The sequence below is a fragment of the Triturus cristatus genome, chromosome 1_2 (genome assembly GCF_964204655.1).
Source record: "Triturus cristatus chromosome 1_2, aTriCri1.1, whole genome shotgun sequence".
Lineage (NCBI taxonomy): Eukaryota > Metazoa > Chordata > Amphibia > Caudata > Salamandridae > Triturus > Triturus cristatus.
In genome coordinates, this window is record NC_140580.1 from 987122844 (window position 1) to 987148234 (window position 25391).

The 25391-nt window shown below is 47.7% G+C and overlaps 1 protein-coding gene across 3 annotated transcripts in view; it reads left to right on the top strand.

The window, feature by feature from the left end:
* Positions 1-25391, top strand: part of RABL6 (RAB, member RAS oncogene family like 6) — a 374256-nt gene that overhangs the window by 96209 nt on the left and 252656 nt on the right. The gene's annotated exons all lie outside the window — the stretch shown is intronic.

Consider the following 25391-nt stretch of genomic DNA (forward strand, 5'->3'; position numbering starts at 1 on the left):
CCGTGTTGCTTACTCCCCTGCCCCGTTGCTTGGCCCCCTGCCGTGTTGCTTGGCCCCCCTGCCGCGTTGCTTGGCCCCCCTGCCGCGTTGCTTGGCCCCCCTGCCGAGTTGCTTGGCCCCCCTGCCGAGTTGCTTGGCCCCCCTGCCGCGTTGCTTGGCCCCCCTGCCGCGTTGCTTGGCCCCCCTGCCGCGTTGCTTGGCCCCCCTGCCGCGTTGCTTGGCCCCCCTGCCGCGTTGCTTGGCCCCCGTGCCGCGTTGCTTGGCCCCCCTGCCGCGTTGCTTGGCCCCCCTGCCGCGTTGCTTGGCCCCCCTGCCGCGTTGCTTGGCCCCCGTGCCGCGTTGCTTGGCCCCCCTGCCGCGTTGCTTGGCCCCCCTGCCGCGTTGCTTGGCCCCCCTGCCGCGTTGCTTGGCCCCCCTGCCGCGTTGCTTGGCCCCCCTGCCGCGTTGCATTGCCCCCCTGCCGCGTTGCATTGCCCCCCTGCCGCGTTGCATTGCCCCCCTGCCGCGTTGCATTGCCCCCCTGCCGCGTTGCATTGCCCCCCTGCCGCGTTGCATTGCCCCCCTGCCGCGTTGCATTGCCCCCCTGCCGCGTTGCATTGCCCCCCTGCCGCGTTGCATTGCCCCCCTGCCGCGTTGCATTGCCCCCCTGCCGCGTTGCATTGCCCCCCTGCCGCGTTGCATTGCCCCCCTGCCGCGTTGCATTGCCCCCCTGCCGCGTTGCATTGCCCCCCTGCCGCGTTGCATTGCCCCCCTGCCGCGTTGCATTGCCCCCCTGCCGCGTTGCATTGCCCCCCTGCCGCGTTGCATTGCCCCCCTGCCGCGTTGCATTGCCCCCTGCCGCGTTGCATTGCCCCCTGCCGCGCTGCATTGCCCCCCTGCCGCGCTGCATTGCCCCCCTGCCGCGCTGCATTGCCCCCCTGCCGCGCTGCATTGCCCCCCTGCCGCGCTGCATTGCCCCCCTGCCGCGCTGCATTGCCCCCCTGCCGCGCTGCATTGCCCCCCTGCCGCGCTGCATTGCCCCCCTGCCGCGCTGCATTGCCCCCCTGCCGCGCTGCATTGCCCCCCCTGCCGCGCTGCATTGCCCCCCCTGCCGCGCTGCATTGCCCCCCCTGCCGCGCTGCATTGCCCCCCCTGCCGCGCTGCATTGCCCCCCCTGCCGCGCTGCATTGCCCCCCCTGCCGCGCTGCATTGCCCCCCCTGCCGCGCTGCATTGCCCCCCCTGCCGCGCTGCATTGCCCCCCCTGCCGCGCTGCATTGCCCCCCCTGCCGCGCTGCATTGCCCCCCCTGCCGCGCTGCATTGCCCCCCCTGCCGCGCTGCATTGCCCCCCCTGCCGCGCTGCATTGCCCCCCCTGCCGCGCTGCATTGCCCCCCCTGCCGCGCTGCATTGCCCCCCCTGCCGCGCTGCATTGCCCCCCCTGCCGCGCTGCATTGCCCCCCCTGCCGCGCTGCATTGCCCCCCCTGCCGCGCTGCATTGCCCCCCCTGCCGCGCTGCATTGCCCCCCCTGCCGCGCTGCATTGCCCCCCCTGCCGCGCTGCATTGCCCCCCCTGCCGCGCTGCATTGCCCCCCCTGCCGCGCTGCATTGCCCCCCCTGCCGCGCTGCATTGCCCCCCCTGCCGCGCTGCTTTGCCCCCCGTGCCGCGCTGCTTTGCCCCCGTGCCGCGCTGCTTTGCCCCCGTGCCGCGCTGCTTTGCCCCCGTGCCGCGCTGCTTTGCCCCCGTGCCGCGCTGCTTTGCCCCCCCTGCCGCGCTGCTTTGCCCCCCCTGCCGCGCTGCTTTGCCCCCCCGTGCCGCGCTGCTTTGCCCCCCCGTGCCGCGCTGCTTTGCCCCCCCGTGCCGCGCTGCTTTGCCCCCCCGTGCCGCGCTGCTTTGCCCCCCCGTGCCGCGCTGCTTTGCCCCCCCGTGCCGCGCTGCTTTGCCCCCCCCGTGCCGCGCTGCTTTGCCCCCCTGCCGCGCTGCTTTGCACCCCCGCCGCGCTGCTTTGCACCCCCGCCGCGCTGCTTTGCACCCCCGCCGCGCTGCTTTGCACCCCCGCCGCGCTGCTTTGCACCCCCGCCGCACTGCATTGTCCCCCTACCGCGCTGCTTTGCCCCCCTGCCCCGTCGCTTCCTTCCCCGCCGCATCGCATACTAACCCCCCCGCCGCGTCGCTTACTCCCCCCGCCGCGTCGCTTACTCTCCCCGCCGCGTCGCTTACTCTCCCCGCCGCGTCGCTTACTCTCCCCGCCGCGTCGCTTACTCTCCCCGCCGCGTCGCTTACTCCCCCCGCCGCGTCGCTTACTCCCCCCGCCGCGTCGCTTACTCCCCCCGCCGCGTCGCTTACTCCCCCCCGCCGCTTCGCTTACTCCCCCCCCGCCGCTTCGCTTACTCCCCCCCCGCCGCTTCGCTTACTCCCCCCCCCCCCCGCCGCGTCGCTTACTCCCCCCCCCCGCCGCGTCGCTTACTCCCCCCCCCCGCCGCGTCGCTTACTCCCCCCCCCGCCGCGTCGCTTACTCCCCCCCCGCCGCGTCGCTTACTCCCCCGCTGGCTGCTTACTTCCCGCTGCCCCGCTCCTTAGCCCCCCTACCCCGCTCCTTAGCCCCCCTGCTGCCCCGCTTACTCCCCCGCTGCCCCGCTTACTCCCCCGCTGCCCCGCTTACTCCCCCGCTGCGCCGCTTACTCCCCCGCTGCGCCTGCACCAAGGACAAAGACCACCCCAAGAACACCAATCTTCCTGCACAAGAGGACAGGTTCTTTGGGGTTCAGCTTCGACAGAGGCTGAGCACCACTCTTGAGGGAGTCTGGCTTTGAGCCACAAGACACAACTCATAAAACCTCACCACTCTCCTCCTGTCGATGAACCTGCCGGGTTCTGAAAGCCATCGTCATTTCTGGATTAGAGTAGAGCCAAACGCTTCAAGCCTCGAGCTGAAAAGGTTGCAGTGAGTCCACAGTCATTGATACAACAGACTTGGGGCCAAAATTGGCACTGAAATGGAAGTTTAAACCATCCTTGACATGATCCTCTGTTTCAAGTGAGTCTGTTCTGCCACTTTTGTTCCCTGAGGTTACATGTGTGCAACAGGGAAAGCTCCTTACTCATCCATGGTCTAGAAAGATCCAAGCAAGGTAGGCATCATGCCCCTGAAAGAGAGAAGCCTTGACTTTGAAGAAGCTACTTTCAGAATAGCTAGAAGGATACTCTAGACGTAAGAACAGTAAGTGGCCACCCACTATTTCTGCAGCTGTAACATCACATCCCAAGGCAACTAACACCACAGTGTCCTCACAGCAGTTGCATTTCACGCTTTCTGACTTCTAATCAAGATGATACATAAGGCCCTTACTCTCGTCCACTGCCATTACATAAGGGAATGAGCTATGGGAGGACTATAATTCCAATCCTCAAGGCGATTCTGGGATAGAACCAAACCCAGTCAAATCTTCCCTGATAAATGATACTACTGCATACCATGCAGTAATAATCCTTATTTGTAAAGTGGAAACATATTACCCCTTTAAGGGTTTCAAGGCACTGAGGGCTGTCGGGGAGATTAAGTGGACTATTGCCCAGAGTCACCTTATGCTGAGCTGCCGCCGGCTTCAGGGATCGAACCGTTAGCCCCGCTCTCTGGAGTCAGCCGCTCTGGCCGCTGCGCCACACCTCTCCTCGTCAGTAATTCACAGGGTGGCTGATCACAGTAAAGTAAAACTACAAATGGTTAAGGCGGAGGAAGACTTTCTTGTTGAGGCTTTGTCAAACTTTGAGGTAAATGCAGTTTGTTTTGAAGAACCATTTAAAACCAGAGTAGTCCATCCTAGAGTGCAGAAAAAAATATTAAAAAACAGCCCCAGAAAATCCACTCTGTTTATGGTACTGTTCCTTCAGATTATGTGGTGGTGTACACAGCTCATTAACCTTTTTTATGAGGGAACATAGATACACCTGCACCAGATACGAAGAATTGATGCTTCCAAAAAATGTGTTGCAGTTGGGGTGTCAACCCAGTGACTTATTTCCAATTCGGTGCAGTGCCCCTCAATGTTAGATAGGTACCATTTGGAGGATATGAAACAAGTGTTCAAGCTCTTTACAATGCAAGAGAGGCAGGGAGATGACATGACAGGGTATGTTAATCTCAAATACCAATATTAGGTGTGTCCTGGATGCTGCTGATAGTGCATCGACAAGCGTCATTCTCTGTAGGCACACCTGGATTAGAATGTGAGGATTCTGGCCAGAAGTGTAAAAAAAAGACACAATTTGACTAGATGCTAGAGAAGACTTAATAAGAAATGATAAAACTATGGGTGTACTCCAGGCCCAATCCTCTAAGTCTGGATTTTCACATCAGCAAGGAAGTAGAAAGACTGCCGCACCATCCTAGTGATCAGCCTAACAGCAACCGCATTCCTACCAGGAGAGCCAGGCCCAAATGTCCTTTCTAAGAGGAGGCTTCAGAGGAACGGGCCATACAAGGGGTGTGGGTGGCTCTGGAAAGGGTACCTTAGCCTACAAACAGTGAATTACCCTCCACACAGTGGCTTACCCTCCATTCTCCCCTCCACCCCATTTAATTGTCCAGCACCTTTTGGGGGAGAATCAGGCTTTTCCACAACGATAGGAAATGACCTCAGACAAGTGGATCCTGTCGGTTGTTCAGCAGGGATACTGCTTGAAGTTTTGCATATTATGGAAATACATACATTTCACACACCACTCCACCAAACATACTACCATGACATTACACAATAAGTTTGGAACACCAGCGACTGTTGTGAGAGGAAGTAAAGGCTCTTCTAAGCAAAGGTGCCACTGAGCCTGTACCCCCACACCAGTGGGGCCAAAGAATGTGCTCCCTGTACTTTCTCATTCTCAAAAAGGACAGTAGCCTTCAGTGTATGTTCAACCTCAGTCCACTGAATCACCATATCCTGTTACACAGGATGTCATCTCTCTGCTCTGGACTTGTGGTCACATGGAAAACCCTTGACCTCGAAAACACCTACTTCCACATCCCCAAGCATCCGAAAACTACAGCTACATGTTCATAGTTCCATTTTTTGGGCCCATAACCGCTCCAAGTGTGGTTACCTTATGCCTAGCCTTAGTAGCAGCGCCTCAATACCATTCATGTCTTGATTTAACTGGACAATTAGCTAATCAAGAGCAGCAGCCGAGAGCAATGCCTGTTCATTCGCCTGTACATGTGTCTGTTGAAGATTGCTTAAATTTTTCTTAAACAAAACAGAACTGTCGGTGTTATCAATAGCTGTTATTCTCATGAAGCTGGTTTCTGAGTAACTAGGAAAAAACAAGCATTGGCATAGCCAATATGTCTCGCCTTTCGGACCTTGTAAGTAAAAAAAACCAAAAAAAAACTGAAGTATAAGAATTTGTGTTTACATTTACTTTGCATTTAGGATGCAGTAAATGTAAAAGTCTTACACTTCAGTTTTTGTTTTTTACTTACAAGGTCCCAAAGGCGAGACCTATTGGCTGTGCCAGTGCTTGTTTTTGGTTTGAAGAAGAAAAAAAAAGACATTACAAGATCTTAAATGGTGGTTGTTTTAAAGCAGTCTCTTCCATTTAGAAAATTGAGGCACATTTTTAAATCCTTGTGAAGGTGTGGAGTTGTTGGTGCGTCTTTGTCCAGTCTTTGCATCCTGCTGGGTTGCACAGCTCCTCCCATGTCCTACAGTGGCTCGCCTCGTGATGTGTGGTGCTACCAAGGGATAGGTACTCTTAGTGCAGCGGGTGCAGTGATACTGGGGTCCAGGGTGTCAGGGGCTCACTAGACAGCAATGATGGTTGTTTTTTGCATTATAACTCAAGCAGTGGGCAGTACGAGAGTTTTCTCTGCTTGAATTATGGCCCAGGGCACAAGTGCAACGCCACCGGGTTCCATAAGGTTATTACCATTTTGTTAAGGAACCCATTTCCAGTTTGTGTAAGGGTAATTTAATGTCAATTTCATTTGTCGATAGAACGGGGCCCTTCGGCCTCTCATCTGATTGCTACAAGCTTAGATTGATCTTTGCAGCAGACCCTCGAGGTAGCGAAGGTTCTAGAAGGGAAAGGGCAATCTTTGCAAAAGCATTAGGACTCTCAGCTCTTGGAATTTCTGTGGAGCAGGGAAAGATAAGAATTTAAGCCATTGAATTATGTGGAATAAAAAACGGGACCCATAACCCGGAAGGAGTAATACAATTTTTATTAGGATGGTATTATCCGATTAATCCGGCTCAGCTTGAGGTGTACTTTTATTTGGAAGCGATTAGGTAAGTTCATTAGTTTGTACACTGAGGGCTTGCTCGCTTTAACTCACAACCGAACGGTAACAATTCCAGGGAGAGGCAGCATATCTCACTAACACCTGTCAAAATAAACACACAGCTCTCGGGGGATCAGCCTGCCGACTTCACAAAGGGAATCTGGGGGCCGGAGAGCGAGTCTCCAGCTCAAGCGGCAAGGAGACGAAACCTGATTAACGGCTTTCAGAAAAGCGACTGAGGTCAGAGAGATCTCTCGCGGGAGGTGAAGTGAAAACACGCAATTCGGTTCTGGAAGTAATGTGTTAGAGTTGCTGTAGCACGAGGCTGCCTACGTGTTCCCGATAGATACTGGCTTCTTTGGGGGTTGTAGTTTAAATGGAGCCCTGGGACGGAGACGTGGGGGGCTGTGACCAAATCTGTATCAACAACGGTCACCAAGAGAGATTATAAAAGCGCGATGCCTCTTTGAAAGCCAAACTGTAGTGCATTTTTGGGGATGTATATAGACGGAGGTTCAGATATTAGCATGTTTGCTCGTGAGTATACTGCATACGTGTGGTGTAACTGTGCGCTACTGTGTGTGACCACCCACATGCGTTTGTTACGATTCCATAATAACATTTAAAACAAGCATTGGCTGCACGGCCGTGAAAGTGAAAGTGATCGCGATTGCGATCAAAGGCAGATGGGTGGCTGCGCACGTGCACGCTCGCGTGAACGCAAGCGTTAGGCCACCAAAAGCCTGTGACAGCACTTTGAAAACCCGAACACTAAATTTCCCGCAGAGCAGCGCACGCGCTGGCTCAGCGAGACCTAATGAGATGGCAGGGAATTTATGCCGATTTTCCTTGGGGCACACAGAAGCATAATCATCCTATAGTTTGGTGGGTCTGGGGCTGATCCAGCTGCTTACTAAGCATCTTTTAGCAACAATTAGCTCCAACATTGTAAACCAGCAGCCCATTTTTTGGAGGGATTATCAGGGAGGACAAGCACATACTGCTTGATTGTACAGGCCTCCTCCCATCCCGACACCTCTCGTAGATGGTATAGTATCCCAGTCCAGTATAACATTATAAATACAGCAAGAGCACACAGGTTTAGCAGAAAGTGAATTGGCCCCTGTCATCCAATATTGAATTGGTTTACTATGATTCTGAGCAGATTTGCTGTGTGGATCTGGGAGTGAGTTCAAAGGAAGTAGAAGAGAGAGACACATACTTGTGGGTGTGGGCTGGAAGTTTGCAGTGCTTTTAGCTGTGCCATCACGGTTCTGCTTACATCAGGAAAATTACACTTCCACTGCACATTCCGTGCCTGTTCATGTGTCTGTTGGATAAGATTGCTTACATTTTTCCTAAACAAAACGAGAACTGTTGGTGTTATCAATAGCTGTTGTTCTCATGAAGCTCATATCTGAGTAACTAAGAAAAAATGAGATGGCAGGGAATTTATGCCGATCTTCCTTGGCGCATACAGAAGCACAATCATCCTATTGTGCTTTTCTTCGGTGGTTGAAAGTGCAAGTGTTGCATAATGCCTGCCTCATACAGCATCATAATCATCCTATTGTGCTCTTCTTCAGTGGTTGGAAGTGCAAGTATTGCACACTGCCTCAGACTTTTTCTGTGAGAAGTCTGGTGAGACAAAATGTATAATTGTGCCTTGAGCTAAAGATTCTTTGCACTCTTAAGAAAAATGAAGTGCCATTGTGGTAGTCCAATTTAATATGCAGCTCTGTTGTCTTTTTTTTTTTTTTTTATTTCTTTGTCATTTCAAAATGTATAACAAAAAAGTATCCATAATTATCGCCATAAGTGCATTTCTCGACCATGCTGATGTACATATTGTAATCATGCTCTAAAGCATTATCCAGTAAAACCTCTCATGCCAGGCTCCCACTCTTGCTGCAGAATCACTATCTATCTCACAGTGACAAAAGGTAGACCGAAAACAAGACGAAGAGAAACTTTAAAGTCCAACTCAATTCAGCATGTTTTGGCTGCAACCAAGCAAAACATATAGAATTCAGAGATGTAGTAATGGCCATCAACATTCCAAACATACCCCTCACCCCTCCTGCTTCCGTTCGCCTACGCAACTACTATTGACATGGCTTTCTCATTCCACTGCTTATGTTGTGAGAAGGACACGTCCTCCGGGTATGGCACTGAGCCTTTCCTCTTGACCATTTCAGCCACCTGGGTACTCCCTCGGTCTGTCATCTCCACTTAAGCTTCACCTGGAGACTCTAACACTGCTTGTGTCTAAATCCCCTAGGAGATTAAATCATCTGCTACTTAGTCTTCTCTATGGGTTTGCCTCATGTGTGCCTCCTCCGCTTCTGCCAAGTCAAATAAATCCCTGCACCATTCCTCTAGTTTGGGGGTCCTAGGGCTGATCACTATGCATCTTTTAGCAACAATTAACTCCAACATTGTAAACCAGCAGCTCAATTTTTTCTCTGGATTATCGAGTAGGAGGCAAAGCACACACGGCTTGATTGTACAGGCCGCCTCTCATTCGACACTTCTTGCATATGGTATAGTATCCCAGTCCAGTATAACATTATAATTGGGCATCTTAACACCATATGCAGAAAACCTGCCGAGCTGGCCCGCACCGTGGACAGCCCGCTGATCTGGAGGGCTAGATCACATGGAGCCTCCCAGGTGAGAGATATGTCTTGTGCACTATATTAAATTATATTAGTTTGAACCATGCGCTGAGACCCTCCACACTGCTGCATGTATCTTTGACCAATCATTAGGCTAAAATGACTTGAATATAGGTGATAAACTTATGATGAACTTGTGTCCTCCTGCCATAGAAAGAAGGGTCACCAAAGTCTGCGAGGGTTCAGGGGCCTCCAAAAATGGCGGCCAGAGCTGTCTGGCCGTGGCTGCTATTTTAGCGTATTGGAGAACTTGAACACACCCCACCCACCCCCACTCCTAGTGCGAACGTCTTCATTGCATCTGTGAAAGTTACAAAGCGAGCTGCACGATACAGATGTCCGACATCATAATACAACCTCCCTCCTGCCACCGGTCTGTTGCCTTTTTATGGGACATCTGCTCAAAAGGGCTCACAATCCATATATATAGATCCGGTGCATAGGGCACTCTACCTATTACCCATTGCACCGCTCTCTCCCACAACCAGCCCATCTGTCGGATCAGATGCAGAAATACATCAGGCATGACCCCACCATGCAACACCCCCAGCTGGTAGCCATCGTGAGTGCCATCCAGCAAAGTCCTCTCCCAAATCTGTACCCCCATCTAGCCAATGGATAGCGTGTTGTAGATGTGCCGCTAAGTAATAAAGCTCCAGATCCGGGACCTCCATTCTGCCTCCATCCCATTCTCTCTGAAGAGTTCTAAGGCTTACTCTACTGTGCTTACCAGCCCAACTGATCTCCACCAGCAAGCAGTCAAGCTCCCAGAACACCTATATCGGTATCTCATACATAACTCGGTTGTCATTTTATTCAGTCACCCATAGGATAGATAGTCTATAACATGTTCAGGTGTTCTTTGGTTACAGATGTTTATGAATAGCTGTATGTTCCGTGTCTTTGATGTTTGAGTAATGATATCAAGTTACTAAAAAGTGGGTTTCTTAAATTGTGAACTAATTTGCAGTCATTTGATTGCCGTGGAGGAAACTCTTGTGGTTGATTGAATATAGTTTCATGTGTTTACCCACTAGAACTGGTTGTCTCAATGTATTGCAACAGAGGTGTTACATCTCCTTATAACTGAGCCTAGTGAGCTTGCATGAAGAGGAGGTGAGTTAAATTACTCGCCTCTTATTCATGGTGGCATTGGAAGGAAGGTCGACACAAGGACATAGAGCTTCTGTTCTTCGGACTTGATCCCCCGAGTCTTTCCACAGGCGTATAAAGTGTTTCAACTTAGTTTTGAATTTTCACTGGATTAGCATTAAGGCTTATTGTTTGACACTGGAATATCTGACTATCATTTCAAAGCTATTGGTACTAGCTTTACGTAGCTGGTCACCGAACAATGCTTCTTAATGCTATAGTGCCAGATGTACAAAGAGTAGAAATAGCAATTTCCAACTATAGATATCGCTATTTGGAAATCGCTATTCCTTATGTATGAACATTTTTGTTTCATACTTGCGATTCCTAGTGGGTCATAAATTGACTACCTCATGAATATTAATTAGGTAGGTTTACAGTTTGCGACCCATTGTGAATGCCTGCCATCACAGGGATGGTGGCCTGGTGAGGTCAGCTTTTCAGAAGGTCTGTAACTGCCTTTGAATAACGTTTTTTGTTGTTGAAATGAAACCAGTTTTTCTTAAAGGAAAACAAGATGTGTTTCAACAATAAAAAAATAAACGTTTTGTTTTCAGTTTTTTAATAGCAGGCAGTGGTCCGTAGGCCCACTGCCTATTCTTAAAAAATGATTTTCCAACATTCACAATTTATGATTGCATTACCACCAACTTTGAGTTAGTGGTAAAATTTCAAGGTTTTGTGATCAAATTTCGGTCGCAAAACACTGGAAATCGCTATTTGGAAGGGACGCCCTAAACACACCCTTTCCAAATAGCGATTTCTACACCCAAACTACAGTTCTGCAGTTTGGATGTTTGTACTTTTGGAAAAGCATTTTTGCTGTTGCAAATGGCCCAATTTTGCAGATCTGACCGCTTTCAACGGCAAAATGCTTCGTACATATGGCCCATGGTTGTTTAAAAAAATAATAGCACCCCTAGAACTTCTGTCCTTTCAGCTCTTGTATTTTTGCCACTGCAAATGGACTAAAATCTCTCCAATCATTGGTTCAAATCACCAGGCTCAAGGTACACACCTTCTTTCAACATAGACTATTTGTACCAAACTTAATGGTGCACCATCCTGAAGTTTAGTAACTTTCCCCTAATCTGACATGTATGAAAACATGTCTGTGCAGACAAAATTGCTATGTAATAATAATAATAATATCTTCTTTATTCGGTTTTTTACAATTTTTAAAAACCATAAAAGAACAATTGTTTAGACAATACAGTACAAAATAAAGAAAAGAAAAACTTATGTTTTAAAGCATAAAAATAATAGTTAAAACCTATCATATATCATATGGGCTAGACCAAAGGATCCACGAAGTATCATTTCGTCAACATAGACTAAAATCAGACTCCATATTACAGATTATTCCTATGTTTTATAATACATCTTAGAAAGTTGAGGACATAATAACAGATCAATTCGGAATCTAACATTTGAAGACGTAACATCGCGGGCCGACATTGTCTTAATCCCCATCGCTTTAATACAGGTAATAACCAAACCTTCCTATGTGGGTGATGAAATTTACAAAACAGAATAGTATGTATATTTGACTGCATTGATATTTCATCACAAGGACAAAAAGTGGGAGTTAAATCCCAACTATTTCTATCGGGGAAAGATACTAATCTGAAAAAAGAATCTAATCTGAATCTTGTCAGCAACATTCTATGATAGGTGCTAATCTGTACAGTTAAGTATGGTTGAATAGAATAAGTGGTCTGAATCAAATTGGCGTGAAGGGCCGATGGTTTTATTGCCACAGAAGTCAACCTCAAGGACTCCAAGTGCGTTAACGCAAATCTTTTCAGCGCTCTCTTTGGCATTTCGATGATTTTTTTGGGGTCGTAATAATATTTCTCCAAGCCAAGATCCTTGAAGAAATTTCTTACATAGCATAGCCATTTTATTTTTAAAGGATGGTCTATGGTCTTTGAGTCTAACAAAATTTCCTGCGAAAAGACGTTATTAACGGAGGTCCAAATACGTCGCCAGAGCAATAGGGGCTGAATTCTTATCAGATCCTCGAGATAGGGAATTCCAAGCTCCAAGTGGAGAGCGTATACTGAGGTGCTCATTGGTACGGCTAAAAGAAATCTCAAAAAATTATTTTCGGCAACCTGAAGGGCGCTGACCTCTACGGATCCCCATACTCCAGCTCCATAGAGGGCAATCGCCTGACATTTGGCTGAATAGATTTTTAGAAGCTCCACTGGGGGCCTTTTCCCTAGTCTCTGGGAGAAACTTAACAGAGACATAATAGCTCTTTTAAACAGGTGACATCTAGCCTCAACTGCTGATCTCCAATTGAGCCCGTCATCAATCATTATCCCCAGGTAGCAATACTTAGTAGTCACCTCCAATTTTTGATCTTTAAGATAGATGTTCTTTACTCGCTTTTTTGCTCGCCCGGCAACCATGACAAAGGTTTTTTTAACATTGATTTGTAAGTCCAAGCCACCCATAAACTCGACATATCTATTTAGGGATTTCTGCAGTTCGCATGGGGTGCGGGCCAAAATGACCACGTCGTCCGCGTAGAGCAAGGCAGGTATCAAACGCCGTTTTACCCGAGGTAGGTCCAGAGCCCCCCTCAATATCTCCACCTCCAAACCATTTGTGTACAGGGAGAAGAGGAAGGGGGCAAGGACGCACCCCTGCCTGACTCCTCGCTCCACTCCGAAAGGCGCGGTCAATTCGCCCTGAATATAACTCTCATAAAATCTACGAGAGGGGGGTCCACTCCCATATGTGTCAAGTTGTTCCAAAGTTTTATGTGTGAGACACAGTCAAATGCAGCAGATAAATCTACATAGACCATATAAACCATTTCTTTTTTTACTTGGCGACATTTTCCCAAGATCAGACTAAGATTAAGGGCCTGCTCCACCGTTCCAAACCCCTCCCGAAATCCAAATTGTAAATCTGATATAATATTTCCCTCCTCATCCCACTGCCGGAGTCGTTCAAGCACAACTCTACCAACCACTTTACCTAACGAGTCCAAAAGTGAAATAGGACGAGAACAATTAACGTCTTGGCGGTCTCCTTTTTTAAAAATTGGGACCATAATTGACTTTGTCCAAGAATCAATCAGGCCAACTTTTGCCGCTGCGGTGCATACTCTTGTAAGGATGGGGGACCAGAGATCCGAATTGAATTTAAACAGATCTACTGGAACCCCATCCGGGCCTGGGGCTTTCCCGCTCTTACTTGCTTTTAGGGCCGCTAAAACTTCGGTGATATCAAAAAATAAGGAAATGGGATAGTCAAGATTTGGGAGAGAGTGTTGTGAACCCTTGCTAACAGTTACTGTGTCTTTAAAAATCTTGGAGAAGTGTGCCACCCACGTATCTTCATCAATGGCCACTTCTATCTTGGGACTGTCTGGATCCAAAAAATATGGTGTTTTGACAGTACGCCAAAAGGCCAAGCTGTTCTTTGACACAGCGCTGGAGTGTAAATCATCCCATAACTTCTTCTTTAATTCAATGATTCTTTGCTTTCGTGCATAAACATATTGGCGCCTCAAAGATCGAATTATTTCTGGAGCTCTATCTGGTTTTTTTAATTCCTTTTTTAGATTAGCTAGGGCTATAGTGCAGGAGTGATTAAACCAGCCTTTATTTGTTGGGAGTGGCCTCCTTGATGCTATGGTGAGAAGTCCCTTGATCTTCTCTAGTATTTGTATAAAATTAGTTAAAACTTCTTCATCAGATAACGATAGATCGAGGCAATTGATTATATTTATATATGCCGCTTTTACCAGTTTCCCTGTAATTACCTCCGGATTGATCGTCTCCCACTTCAGTGCATACCCGTTTGTCCTGACTAGCTCTAATTTATTTTGTGCGAGAGTTGTCGCTATTAGGTCCATTTCAGGTTGGCCCTTCATTCGTTGTATTTCTAATCTGAGAGCGGAATGGTCACTAAAAGTGTTTATCAGCACCTCACAGGACCTCACTCGGGGAGACAAAGCTGACGAGAGAAAAATATAATCAACTGTCGTACTATAGCCCCTACCGACGTACGTTGGTTGTAAGAGATTTGACCCTGGAGTTAATTCATTTACTATTTCAAGTTCTAAATCCAATAACATATTATTCATGGCAGTCCCCGCTTTACTATGAGTAAAGTGCATAATAGGAGCGTTGTCTTCATCCACGATTCCGCATCTGTTTTTCCCAACATGTGGGCATGGATGTATATTTAAGTCTCCACCACATATGAAATGAACTGGCCCTTTACCAACTATGGAGTTATTTCTCAATTTCTCCTTGATGTTGGAGATAAGAGACAGAAATTGATCATCCTTGAGGTTGTTATATAAATTAAGCAAGAGGATGGGCGCAGTTTTATTGGGAAGAAGCTTTAACAGTTGGTAGTTTGGGTCCGACGCAATCAACTATGTTTTAAAATAATTTACTGTATTGGCAATATATGTGGTCAGCCCCCCTTAGGTCTACCAATACCTCCTCCCAAAGCTGGCGTAAAATATGTTTGAAACCCAGGGAGATGAAGCTCCGTTAGGGACCAGGTCTCCTGTAAACAAATAATTTTCCCCTGTTCTAGGAAATATGTTACCGAGCCATCTTCAATTTTGGAGCGAAGCCCCGCTATGTTCCAAAAAAGAATAGATAGCGGGTGCAATTCTACGTTGGTCACTACTTCTTGAATTGGACAATTCATTGTGGGATTGAGTATAGAATGCGATGTACTATGGTTGGAGTCTTTGGATGGAATTAATGGTCAATCAACCATTTCAAGGACACTAAATCTATTGTCCGTTGGGATCCCAAACCAGGGTTCCCTTTGAATTGGCTCTCTATTTGACATTCGCTGTTGATGGACGCCCCATTCCTCTCTTCCTCCACACCTAAAATCGTGGTCCTGGTAAGTGCCGGTAACCACCATGCTCGCGAAAACGGGAACCCACTGTTTGCCATTGGTTAGAATAGTTATCGTGAGCTGAGGCTGTTATTTCCCAAGGATGAGCATTATTGGTAGGAAACTCCCTAAGAGGCCTGGAGGGATAGAAAAAGGAGAGTCGCCTAGTTCCTATTTCACCATAAGTGTTTGGAAACTCCCCAGAGCATATGTAATCCACCACCCAGGGATGTTCAAATGAATTCAAAATGCAATCTCCCGGTATCGTTTTTCTACTTTTCCCCACCCAAGGGGTTCTACGGACCATCAGAATCCTCGTTGACCCGGGTTCTGTAATGGGACGATTATTGTTTAACCAATACTGAACCTTATTTTTCAACGACCATGTAGATTCCACGACATGATCTTCTAGCTCGGGTACTCCTATCATAACTACCACATATGGACTTGCTTCCGGAGGCAAGTCTACTGCCAATCTACTTTTAGTAAAGCCCCTCGTATCAGCTGTGCTGGTATCAGTTGTTGCTATTTTGGGAGCCTGCTTGTTTAAAGTCAGAGTATTTGTTTGATGCATTGATTTTTTTTCCCCCTAGGAACAGGGATTTTGGGACCTGCAGTTGCTACTCTCGGGGCATTAACCTGCGGAGAGTTTATGTTAGTATTAACAATAGGTTCTTCTGCTCTCTCTATAATAAGTACATCGGGGGTTGTAGTTTAGAGGAAGGCTCTGATAAAGCAGTTTCGTGTTTTTTATTATGCATGTGTGGCAAATTTTGAGGAGGTGGTTTAGTTCCCCTCTTTTTTTTTTCCCCTAGTGCTTGTTTAGGTTTCATAATGTTAACGAGAAGCTGTAATTGTTGCTCCATCTGGGACAATCTTAAATCAAGTGGTGCAATAGCGATTTTTAAGAGCTCTGCTATGTTGTTTATTAGATGTGGGTTTACATTGTCCCTTTGCGTATTACTAGATGGGAAATGGATGGAGTTTGCTACGCTTGGAGAATCTAGATTGTCATGTAGGGACTGATTAATAGCTGAGTTATCAGAAAAGTAGTCGTCTTGTGGAGATGTTATGAGTTTTACTTCGTGTTGGGTACTAGATTCATGATGAACCGGATTTTTTGCGTTTATCTTTCGTTTCTTAATTGCTCCCTCTCTCCTACCTCTGATGGTCCTTATTTCATCTGGAGTTATTTCGGGAATTAATTCTGGGGTCCTTTCTAGGTCCAAACTTAGTTGAAAGTCAGAAAGTTGTGAGGCCGACAAATCTACATTATTTGGGAGACTTCTCCTACCCTTGGAGATCGTCCCGCGCCCCCTTTTGGGCTGAACCTCGGGGGTTTTTGCATTCTTTAAATTTCCCATGGACGACCTCTTTGCCAATGCGAGATCTAAGGACACCCTACCTTCAATTAGACTAATGCTTTGATCAATAAAAGTATTTGCCTTGATAATAAAGTCGTCCATAGGACCTAGGGATTTTCCTCCGCCCCCCTTTACTTTAGTTTTGCTTCCTCTCGTGAGAACCATATCCACGATAACTCAATAAAAATATTCACCAACTGACGTTATTAAGAAGATTGGACCAGTCAATATCATACACAAAAAGAGTGACCTGTTCGGTGATGTTCAAGAAGAAGAGGCGGTCCACTGGGTCAAACAAACTCGTTTTTAAGGGACTGGGCCCGGTCCGATCTCTTCCGTTCTCTGACGGCCTCAGACGGCCCGCCCTTTGCCCGGGCTTAGCCCCGGGCGCTCCCGCGTCGCTTGATTAGAATTCCTTAAATAGGTGGGGCGTGTGGGGACGGGGGCGTGTCGTCCAGGGAGAGCAGCCCAGGTGGAAGCTATTGGGCACGCAGGGACTCCTGGACAATGGAGTCCCCTGCAGCTCGCAGCCCTGTCCGCTACCGCTCACCCCGCTTGATTCAGCCCTGATTCCACACCACCCTTGCGATATTGGGAGGGCGCTGCGGGACCCGCGCAGCGGGTCCGGCGAGTTGTTGGCGCTGACAGGGGCACAAAAGAGTCACGCTGTAATTCCCACGTCGAACTGGCAACAAAGGTAAATCCCAAGATTGAAGAGTTTTGGCTCAGTTTTAAGCAAGCGGCTATGCAGGGGGGGCGTGTCGTCCAGGGAGAGCAGCCCAGGTGGAAGCTATTGGGCACGCAGGGACTCCTGGACAATGGAGTCCCCTGCAGCTCGCAGCCCTGTCCGCTACCGCTCACCCCGCTTGATTCAGCCCTGATTCCACACCACCCTTGCGATATTGGGGGGGCGCTGTGGGACCCGCGCAGCGGGTCCGGCGAGTTGTTGGCGCTGACAGGGGCACAAAAGAGTCACGCTGTAATTCCCACGTCGAACTGGCAACAAAGGTAAATCCCAAGATTGAAGAGTTTTGGCTCAGTTTTAAGCAAGCGGCTATGCAGGGGGGCGTGTCGTCCAGGGAGAGCAGCCCAGGTGGAAGCTATTGGGCACGCAGGGACTCCTGGACAATGGAGTCCCCTGCAGCTCGCAGCCCTGTCCGCTACCGCTCACCCCGCTTGATTCAGCCCTGATTCCACACCACCCTTGCGATATTGGGAGGGCGCTGTGGGACCCGCGCAGCGGGTCCGGCGAGTTGTTGGCGCTGACAGGGGCACAAAAGAGTCACGCTGTAATTCCCACGTCGAACTGGCAACAAAGGTAAATCCCAAGATTGAAGAGTTTTGGCTCAGTTTTAAGCAAGCGGCTATGCAGGGGGGCGTGTCGTCCAGGGAGAGCAGCCCAGGTGGAAGCTATTGGGCACGCAGGGACTCCTGGACAATGGAGTCCCCTGCAGCTCGCAGCCCTGTCCGCTACCGCTCACCCCGCTTGATTCAGCCCTGATTCCACACCACCCTTGCGATATTTGGAGGGTGCTGCGGGACCCGCGCAGCGGGTCCGGCGAGTTGTTGGCGCTGACAGGGGCACAAAAGAGTCACACTGTAATTCCCACGTCGAACTGGCAACAAAGGTAAATCCCAAGATTGAAGAGTTTTGGCTCAGTTTTAAGCAAGCGGCTATGCAGGGGAGCGTGTCGTCCAGGGAGAGCAGCCCAGGTGGAAGCTATTGGGCACGCAGGGACTCCTGGACAATGGAGTCCCCTGCAGCTCGCAGCCCTGTCCGCTACCGCTCACCCCGCTTGATTCAGCCCTGATTCCACACCACCCTTGCAATATTGGGAGGGCGCTGTGGGACCCGCGCAGCGGGTCCGGCGAGTTGTTGGCGCTGACAGGGGCACAAAAGAGTCACGCTGTAATTCCCACGTCGAACTGGCAACAAAGGTAAAATTGCTATGTACATTCCTGAAGTCTGTTATCTTTAAATCATGTAACATTACATTAACGCAGTGCCACTAGCAAAAGCCCAGTAAATGAAGTTACTTCATTGGTTTTCAAATGTGTCAATACATTTTAAATTAACTGTACTGAATACAACCTCAAGCTGTTGTTACCGTGTTTGTTTGAATTTCTGACTAATGCAAGATTGTTTATACAGCATTATGGTACTAAGTAGTATCAGCTAAATTACTATTCTAACTCCTGTTATTTTTTTCTTCTTTTGGGTGCCCCTGGTGTGCAGCAGCATAAGCCTCCACTGGGCAGTTTGCAAAATAACACTTAAATGATGTGCCTGTAGCAGCAGGGTGTACAAAAAAACTCAACAGGCACCTTTTTTGTCTCTAATAATATTTTAATGAAGTCCTGCAAATGTGCTCCCTTATGAGGGATCCTGAAGTTCAGTGGGATCACAGTGTGGTTCAGGCAATCCTCCTGAAGAAACCTCCTGTGCCAATCTCAAACTTTGAAATAAACGTACTTACTTGAGAAATGTTTCCAGGCAGTTCTACCTCTACCAGGAGGTTGAGCGAGTACCAGTTTTTTCGATCCTCTGTAAGATCTTAAGTCCCTGGTAAGCTTGTTTTGTGCTATCTTCTTCTCATTTTGTGATTTGATTTTGGTTGACTTGTCACAGTTCCTCTTGACAGAAAAACATGCCAAGACCCTTAATAGCTGCATCATGTGATTTCTATGCTGCTCTGTAGCACAGTTCTCAGTTTATTTTCTAAAGGGGTTTACTCAAAATGGGACAGTTTCATCAGTAGTGAATATCTTCCCTATCACAAGGCTGTTACAAGATTAGCTGTTGGTACATGCTGACCTATTGTTCTATGACTCGTTCCTCTTTGGCATGCATCCCAAAGTGGGCACACTGTCTATCATAATGCTGGGAATGTATTACAGCCTCTTTTCCACTGTGAACCAAGGCTATGAGAGGCTCCACCTTCCTCTCTGGGGCCTCTGCCTCATTGAGGCAGATGGTTTTGCCAAATCCTTCTCAGTGAAAATGGTGTCCGGTCCTTGCTCCTTTGAGGAGAAAAGGTACGGTCAAGCTATGATCGTGGCATATGCAAGACTGGCTGACCCCAATAGAGAGGTGTGGGATATTTAACATCAATCAGCATAACCCCATACAGTGTGTTTGGTTGGCTATTCTCTGACATACAAGGCTAAATATATACATCAAAAATACAAACCTGGATGGGAGGGCCCGAAGAAAGTTTAGAGACCAGCACAGACTTTATCCCCAAGTCTACATACACAAAACCATAAAGTCCGCGGGTCTAGAAACGCCACCTAAAACTATGGTAGCATAAGTGCCTACATTGCACCAGAGACTTCGCCTACACCGGGAGTCCTAACTAAAGGACGGAATCCCATCACTCACCGAAGTGACATGCTTCATCATCTGGGATCTCCTCCTGGCTGTAACTCCTAGTACAGCCGAGGGCTACAACCCCCTCACTGTGAGGGAGGAGCTCTGGGATGTTTTTTTTATGTTGTCCCTAGCTACGGGCTACTAAAACCCAAGATGAAGAGCTGTGTATGTTATGCAAGTGATGAGCGCAGTGCAACCAAATGTGATGTTGCTTTGCCCCACCCACACCCATGTGTTGCTTCCCCTGCCCTTTAAAAAAAAAAAATGTTTAGAGTTTTATATAGCGCAAACTAGACCCGAGACATCAGGTATCGGAGCGCTTAACATGAGCACCAGTTTCGTTACAGATGGCCCCACTCATTTTTGTTAGGCACAAGGAGATTAAGTGATTTGCCCAGAATCACAGGATGTTGAGTGTCGTTGCCAAGACTCGAACCCGGTTTCCCAGCTTCGAGGTAGACCGATCCAGCCGTAAGGCTACATCCTCTACTCTGACCAGAGCTTCACCATTGAAACCAGCAGGGCTCGCTACGTCGATCCAGCACCCTGCACCCAGCCACCCCTTTGCCACTGTGGGCGCACCTTGTGTGCTAACTTGAATCCCCCTTTGCCCTGAGCCTACCTCTAGGAGATTTGGTCCCTCATCCTTGTGGCCTGCTCGTAAGCAGCCACCAACCAACAGCCCCCTAGCCCCATAGGTCATTCTTTTGTCTAATGATCCAACTTGGATCTATAAACAAAAAGAAAAATTTACGCACGCATGAGTTCACAGGTGCACAGATGCTTGATGTGTAAGCCTACAAAATACTCACCATAGGCTTTTCCCCCTCTTCTTTTAACAATACTGCAGAGCATCCGCAATGCTGTCCAGCATGGCTAAAGCCACTGCTAAAGCCAGTAAGCCCCAATGGCGAGACCTGACTTATAGGCTTTTCCATTTCTGGCTCTCCCTGCGTCTGACTTCCCTAGCGAAACCTGGTGTAGAACCTACATGTCCTTCTGTGTAATGCGGAGAGGCTCTTAATCCTTGTGACCTAAGAGTCCGGCTCCAAGATTTACCCAGCTGCAGCCAGGGCCATCTCCTTTTACCACAGCCAATACCCTCAACAGGTTCGGCTGCAATCTTTGTTGCTGCTGAGAGACGGGTGCAGTGACGAGTGCGCAGGAACTGTGTACGATTGTGACAAACCTTGTGTTCTGTCCTTCGCTCTCACAAACCAGCCAGGCGCTTTTGCTGCCCCACTTAGACTACCAGTGTGCCCGCTCTCTACCCCTCCCCCACCCCCTCGACCACTACTCAATAATGTTTAAAAAAAGATTACGGTGGAGAGTTTAAAGGCCCGATTTTTTAGGACTTTTTTCAAGACTTAAAATGGTATATTTTTCTGAAAGCAATAACAGTGTACAATAACTACTGTATGTTACATTTTTGTTACCTGTTTTAATCTTTTATCCGACCAAGAGTAAAGCCGGGACACTTCGATTCCTCTACCACTGAAAGTCAAAACCCAAACGGGGTGCTTGACAGTTCATTGGGGGCCTCAATATCTGGCTGCAGGGGATGCAGCGACAACAGACAATACTTGGTACAGTGGTTTGCCAGTTACCCTTGAGTTTGATGGACACCGCAGAACTGGCCTGACATCCATACTCTGTTCTCAGAGGTACCGTGGTTTGCGGATTCTTTTGACGAAGTTTTCAATTAATTGTGAACTAAATCGGATTATGTTCTTTGAGAGATCGCTGTAGTAGAGCAGAAGCAAGTTGCCACAATCTTAACGATATCAGCCCTAAAGTGTGCATCTGGTAAATAGAATTAAGGACATGAAAGCTGTTAATCTCTGCCATGTGTGTCAAATGCAAGCCCCAGTTAACCTAAATAATATTTAGAATGCATATATACATACCCCACTAGAAATATACGAACTAAATTGACATTTGACTGTCTATTGTGTTTCATGGAATTTGGTAATGGTTTGTATAATGCGTTTAATACATTACTGTTTTATAATACTGCAAGTAACAGGCGTTCTGTTAAACAGTGTAATAGTACACAGTTTATTTACAGCGAAAGGAGGAAACGCCAGCGTGCCAGGATACAAACCTAAAACTCGCAGGTCATAGTAGAGATCAGTAGTGAGTGATTAACTCGCTGAGCTATCTCCCAAGCTAACATCATGGCAGCATGTACAACGCTGTAAAATTGAGAGTTGATATATGTAAGCTAAAGTCTGTGATGCAATACCTTACCACAACCTTTATTTTTGGAGTGCAGACACAACAGCTGCGATTGAGCCCCTGTCTTTGACCATAGCAAGAATGGATAAAGATGCATTATCTTCGTGATTTGGGCCTCGGTTCAACCAGTTTGATACATTTTGTTTGTTGGTATTTATATGTAGGGTTACCTCAAGCTTCTCCTATCCCTCACTTGCAGCTGTGCTGTCTCCTCTCAAGGTTTCTCTGCTTAATAGTTTTTTTTTTCCCGAGTAGTTGGTAATATTTGAAAACATCCATATCTGAGTGCAAGGCAAGGTTATTACAGTCTGTCTCCGGTGTGTTTAGAGCTCTGCCAGTATCGCCAACTTCTCTCCATCCTCTCTGTGGGTGCCAGGTTACTGTTAATACCGGTGTCACCTACACAAAGTCTAGTGGGCATGCATTGGGGGCCTGAGTGTGGCATGAACATAGCACAGGCTGCTCTTTATCAATGTCATATCTCTTAAAAAAATAACATACCATTACCCGGCCCCAGAATGAGCAAGTCCCTATGAGTTTGTAAATGATTTTAGCCTAAGGTCTGGGTGAACACATTTACTTTCTGGCCAAGCTTGGCTCCGTGACTGGTGCAGTATACTTGCTTTTGTCCTACAGAGTTACAAGCAACTTAATACCCTAAGACCATTCTTTCTAATTATGGAGTTATCTCTTAATCTAATATTTGTTATTGAGGCTGAATTCGAAATTTTCACCGCATGGCGAAATCTCCACTATTTGTTCTGCTTGTGCGCATCCGAACTCTTCTCCTTTCTTGGGGACACTCAAGTGAAAGATTCACTAAATATCACCGCAATCTTTGCTTTCCAGTAGCTTCCACAAGCGCATAGGACCTGTGCCTGTGCATTGCAGTATGACTCGAACACTAATCGTTCCAGCAGTGTGTGAAGAGTTCGGTTTCTTGCTCATGCTTGTTAAAGCGCGTGTGTGTGAGTGTGTCTGTGTACCCACTCGCCAGGGGTGGAGCATCCAAACGCCAAGTTCAAAAGCCCTACAACTTACTGTACTTCTGAGAGGCACTAGAAGCACATCTTGTTCGGCAGCCATAGCAAATTGTTGGCACTGATGTGAAACGGTATGTGTCCTCTCTTCATCATGTGGCATGCATAATGTTAATAATAAGGAAGGAGTTGGTTGCATGCATGATTGGTAACCATGCAATATACTGTAAACATTGTAGTGAAAGGGGTACCCTGTTCCATATGTGGTGGACTTGTGTGTATGCCCAGATACATTGGAAAGAAATGGTATTTCATATTAGAACTATAGCCGGATCACACCGCCCCTGCAGCCCCGAACGATGCTACTCGGCGACCTGGGGGTAAACGGCATCTGTCCGCTGGGTACCCCAGCTTTGAAATGGATTTCACATTTACTATTGGCAGCCAGTCTTGCAATGGCTCTGGTTTGCTACAAGCCGACCGCCTGCCATTAGATATGTGGTGGAGCAAGATTAGGAACATACACAGGATGGAGGAATTATCAGCTGTCCTGCATGACCGAGTTTAAAATTTGTGATGCACATTTTGAACATACGTGTTGGAATTGCTACGAAAATCGCAACTGTGTGACATTTCCTCCTCATCCCCTAGAGAAGAGGTCTTCAAACTGGGGCCCCCCCCCCGCCCCCCGGGGTAACCTTAAGTGATATCAGGGGGGGCACCAGGCTTTGGATAAGAGAAGTATCATGCTTTATTTTAAGTGATAACAAATGAGCGACGGTAAGCCACTTTGTGATGGGCCTCACTATCATCTTTTGACATTTATATCCTGACTGTGAGTGTGTGTAAAAGGGGTAACGGGACTTCCCTGTAAAGTTTAAAAATGTTTAGACACATTTAAAAATTAACAATTTAACAGAAAAATTGTGAAAAATTGATTTTCCTTTTTAACAGGGGGGAGGGGGAGGACAACATTAAGAAGTCTGAAGACCACTGCACTGGTGCCTCGGCACGCAGATGGGAAATGATGTATAATCCTGGCGCTCGCCAGTTGGTCTGACGTGAAGAAGAGATGGCTGGTTATATTATGTATGATATGTGTTTTCTATATCCTCTTGGGTAAACATTTGTGATAAATGTGGAACTGTAATGGTGTTTATCTTGCTGATTTCCCTTCAACAGTGATTGAAATCTTATAAATAACACGGTTAAATAATCTAATGATGAGCTATGAGTCACATGCTGCATAGGACCATTAGGGATATCAGTGCTTCTTTGGAGTGCTCAGCCTTAGAATGTCACGATCCCGGGTGGTCCCGCAGAGCCATAGGGCGCATTTCTAACCCTCTGGTGCAAAGTCTTAGTTCAGTGCAACAACACGAGTTAGACATCTAGTTGGACCACAACCCCAACCCCAACCCACTGCACAGTACAGTACTGTGCAGTGATGTTTACTGGTCATGATTAGTCCCTATGGATGAGTTCAAGAGCCGAGCGAAACTCCAAACCGGTTTTCATTTAGGAATAACACTCTCGGGGTAGCACTGAAGAACACGCAGTAAAACTTTAAAATGTTTATTTTCAAAAACCCAAGTCCAGTGTTTGAAATATGAGCGGTAACCACACAGAATGAGAAAAAAATGCAGCAATTCGTTATATGGCGAGTACAATATGAACAGTACTAACACGGTTAGTACATTCCTAGCATCCTAACTCCTTATCTGTACTCCTAAGCGCCATGCTAAAAGGTTTATAAAGTATTAAATAACAAGCCTATCAATCTAGTTTCTTAAGATGGATCACCCAACATAACTTCATTAGCGAGAAATAGCTGTTTCGCTATTCTCTATCCTAGCCCTTGCCTGGGAATGATGAGCATTGCCAAGCTGAAGGCCTCTTCTCTGCATCGCTCTCGGAACAATCCCCAGTTGGGACTGGTTTGCAATAAACCAGCAGGACCTCTGCCCAATACCAATTGTATCTCACATTTATTAGTTTGTCAACACTAAAACTCCGATATGACAAAATAAGCATGGGGATGAAAGCGTCATTTCAATTCACATGGCAACATTTTAGCCGCCGCTGTAAGTGTCCATTTTAACATGGCAGCGACCATAATATAAACAACGACCATATAGCAGGTAGATAGGTGGCATACATGATGCGAACAAGAAAGAGATAAAAGAGTTTGCAAGCCAGAATATGATAAATAGAAGACCTAAAAGACGAGCCCTGTCACAGCGTTCATTACAAGAATAGTGGCTCGACTTTTCTTTTGAATCAGTGCACCGCAATCTCCTCCTACTTGGGCTCCCAGCCTTGAACGCTGGATTGTAATTGGAAGCCATGTCCATGACAGCCATCAGATGCTGAGATCGAATTAGAATACATTTCTGAAGAACCTGATGAACATATTCCTTTCTGAATGGCCATTGTTGTAGTACAGCGGTTGACAGTGGCGATTATAC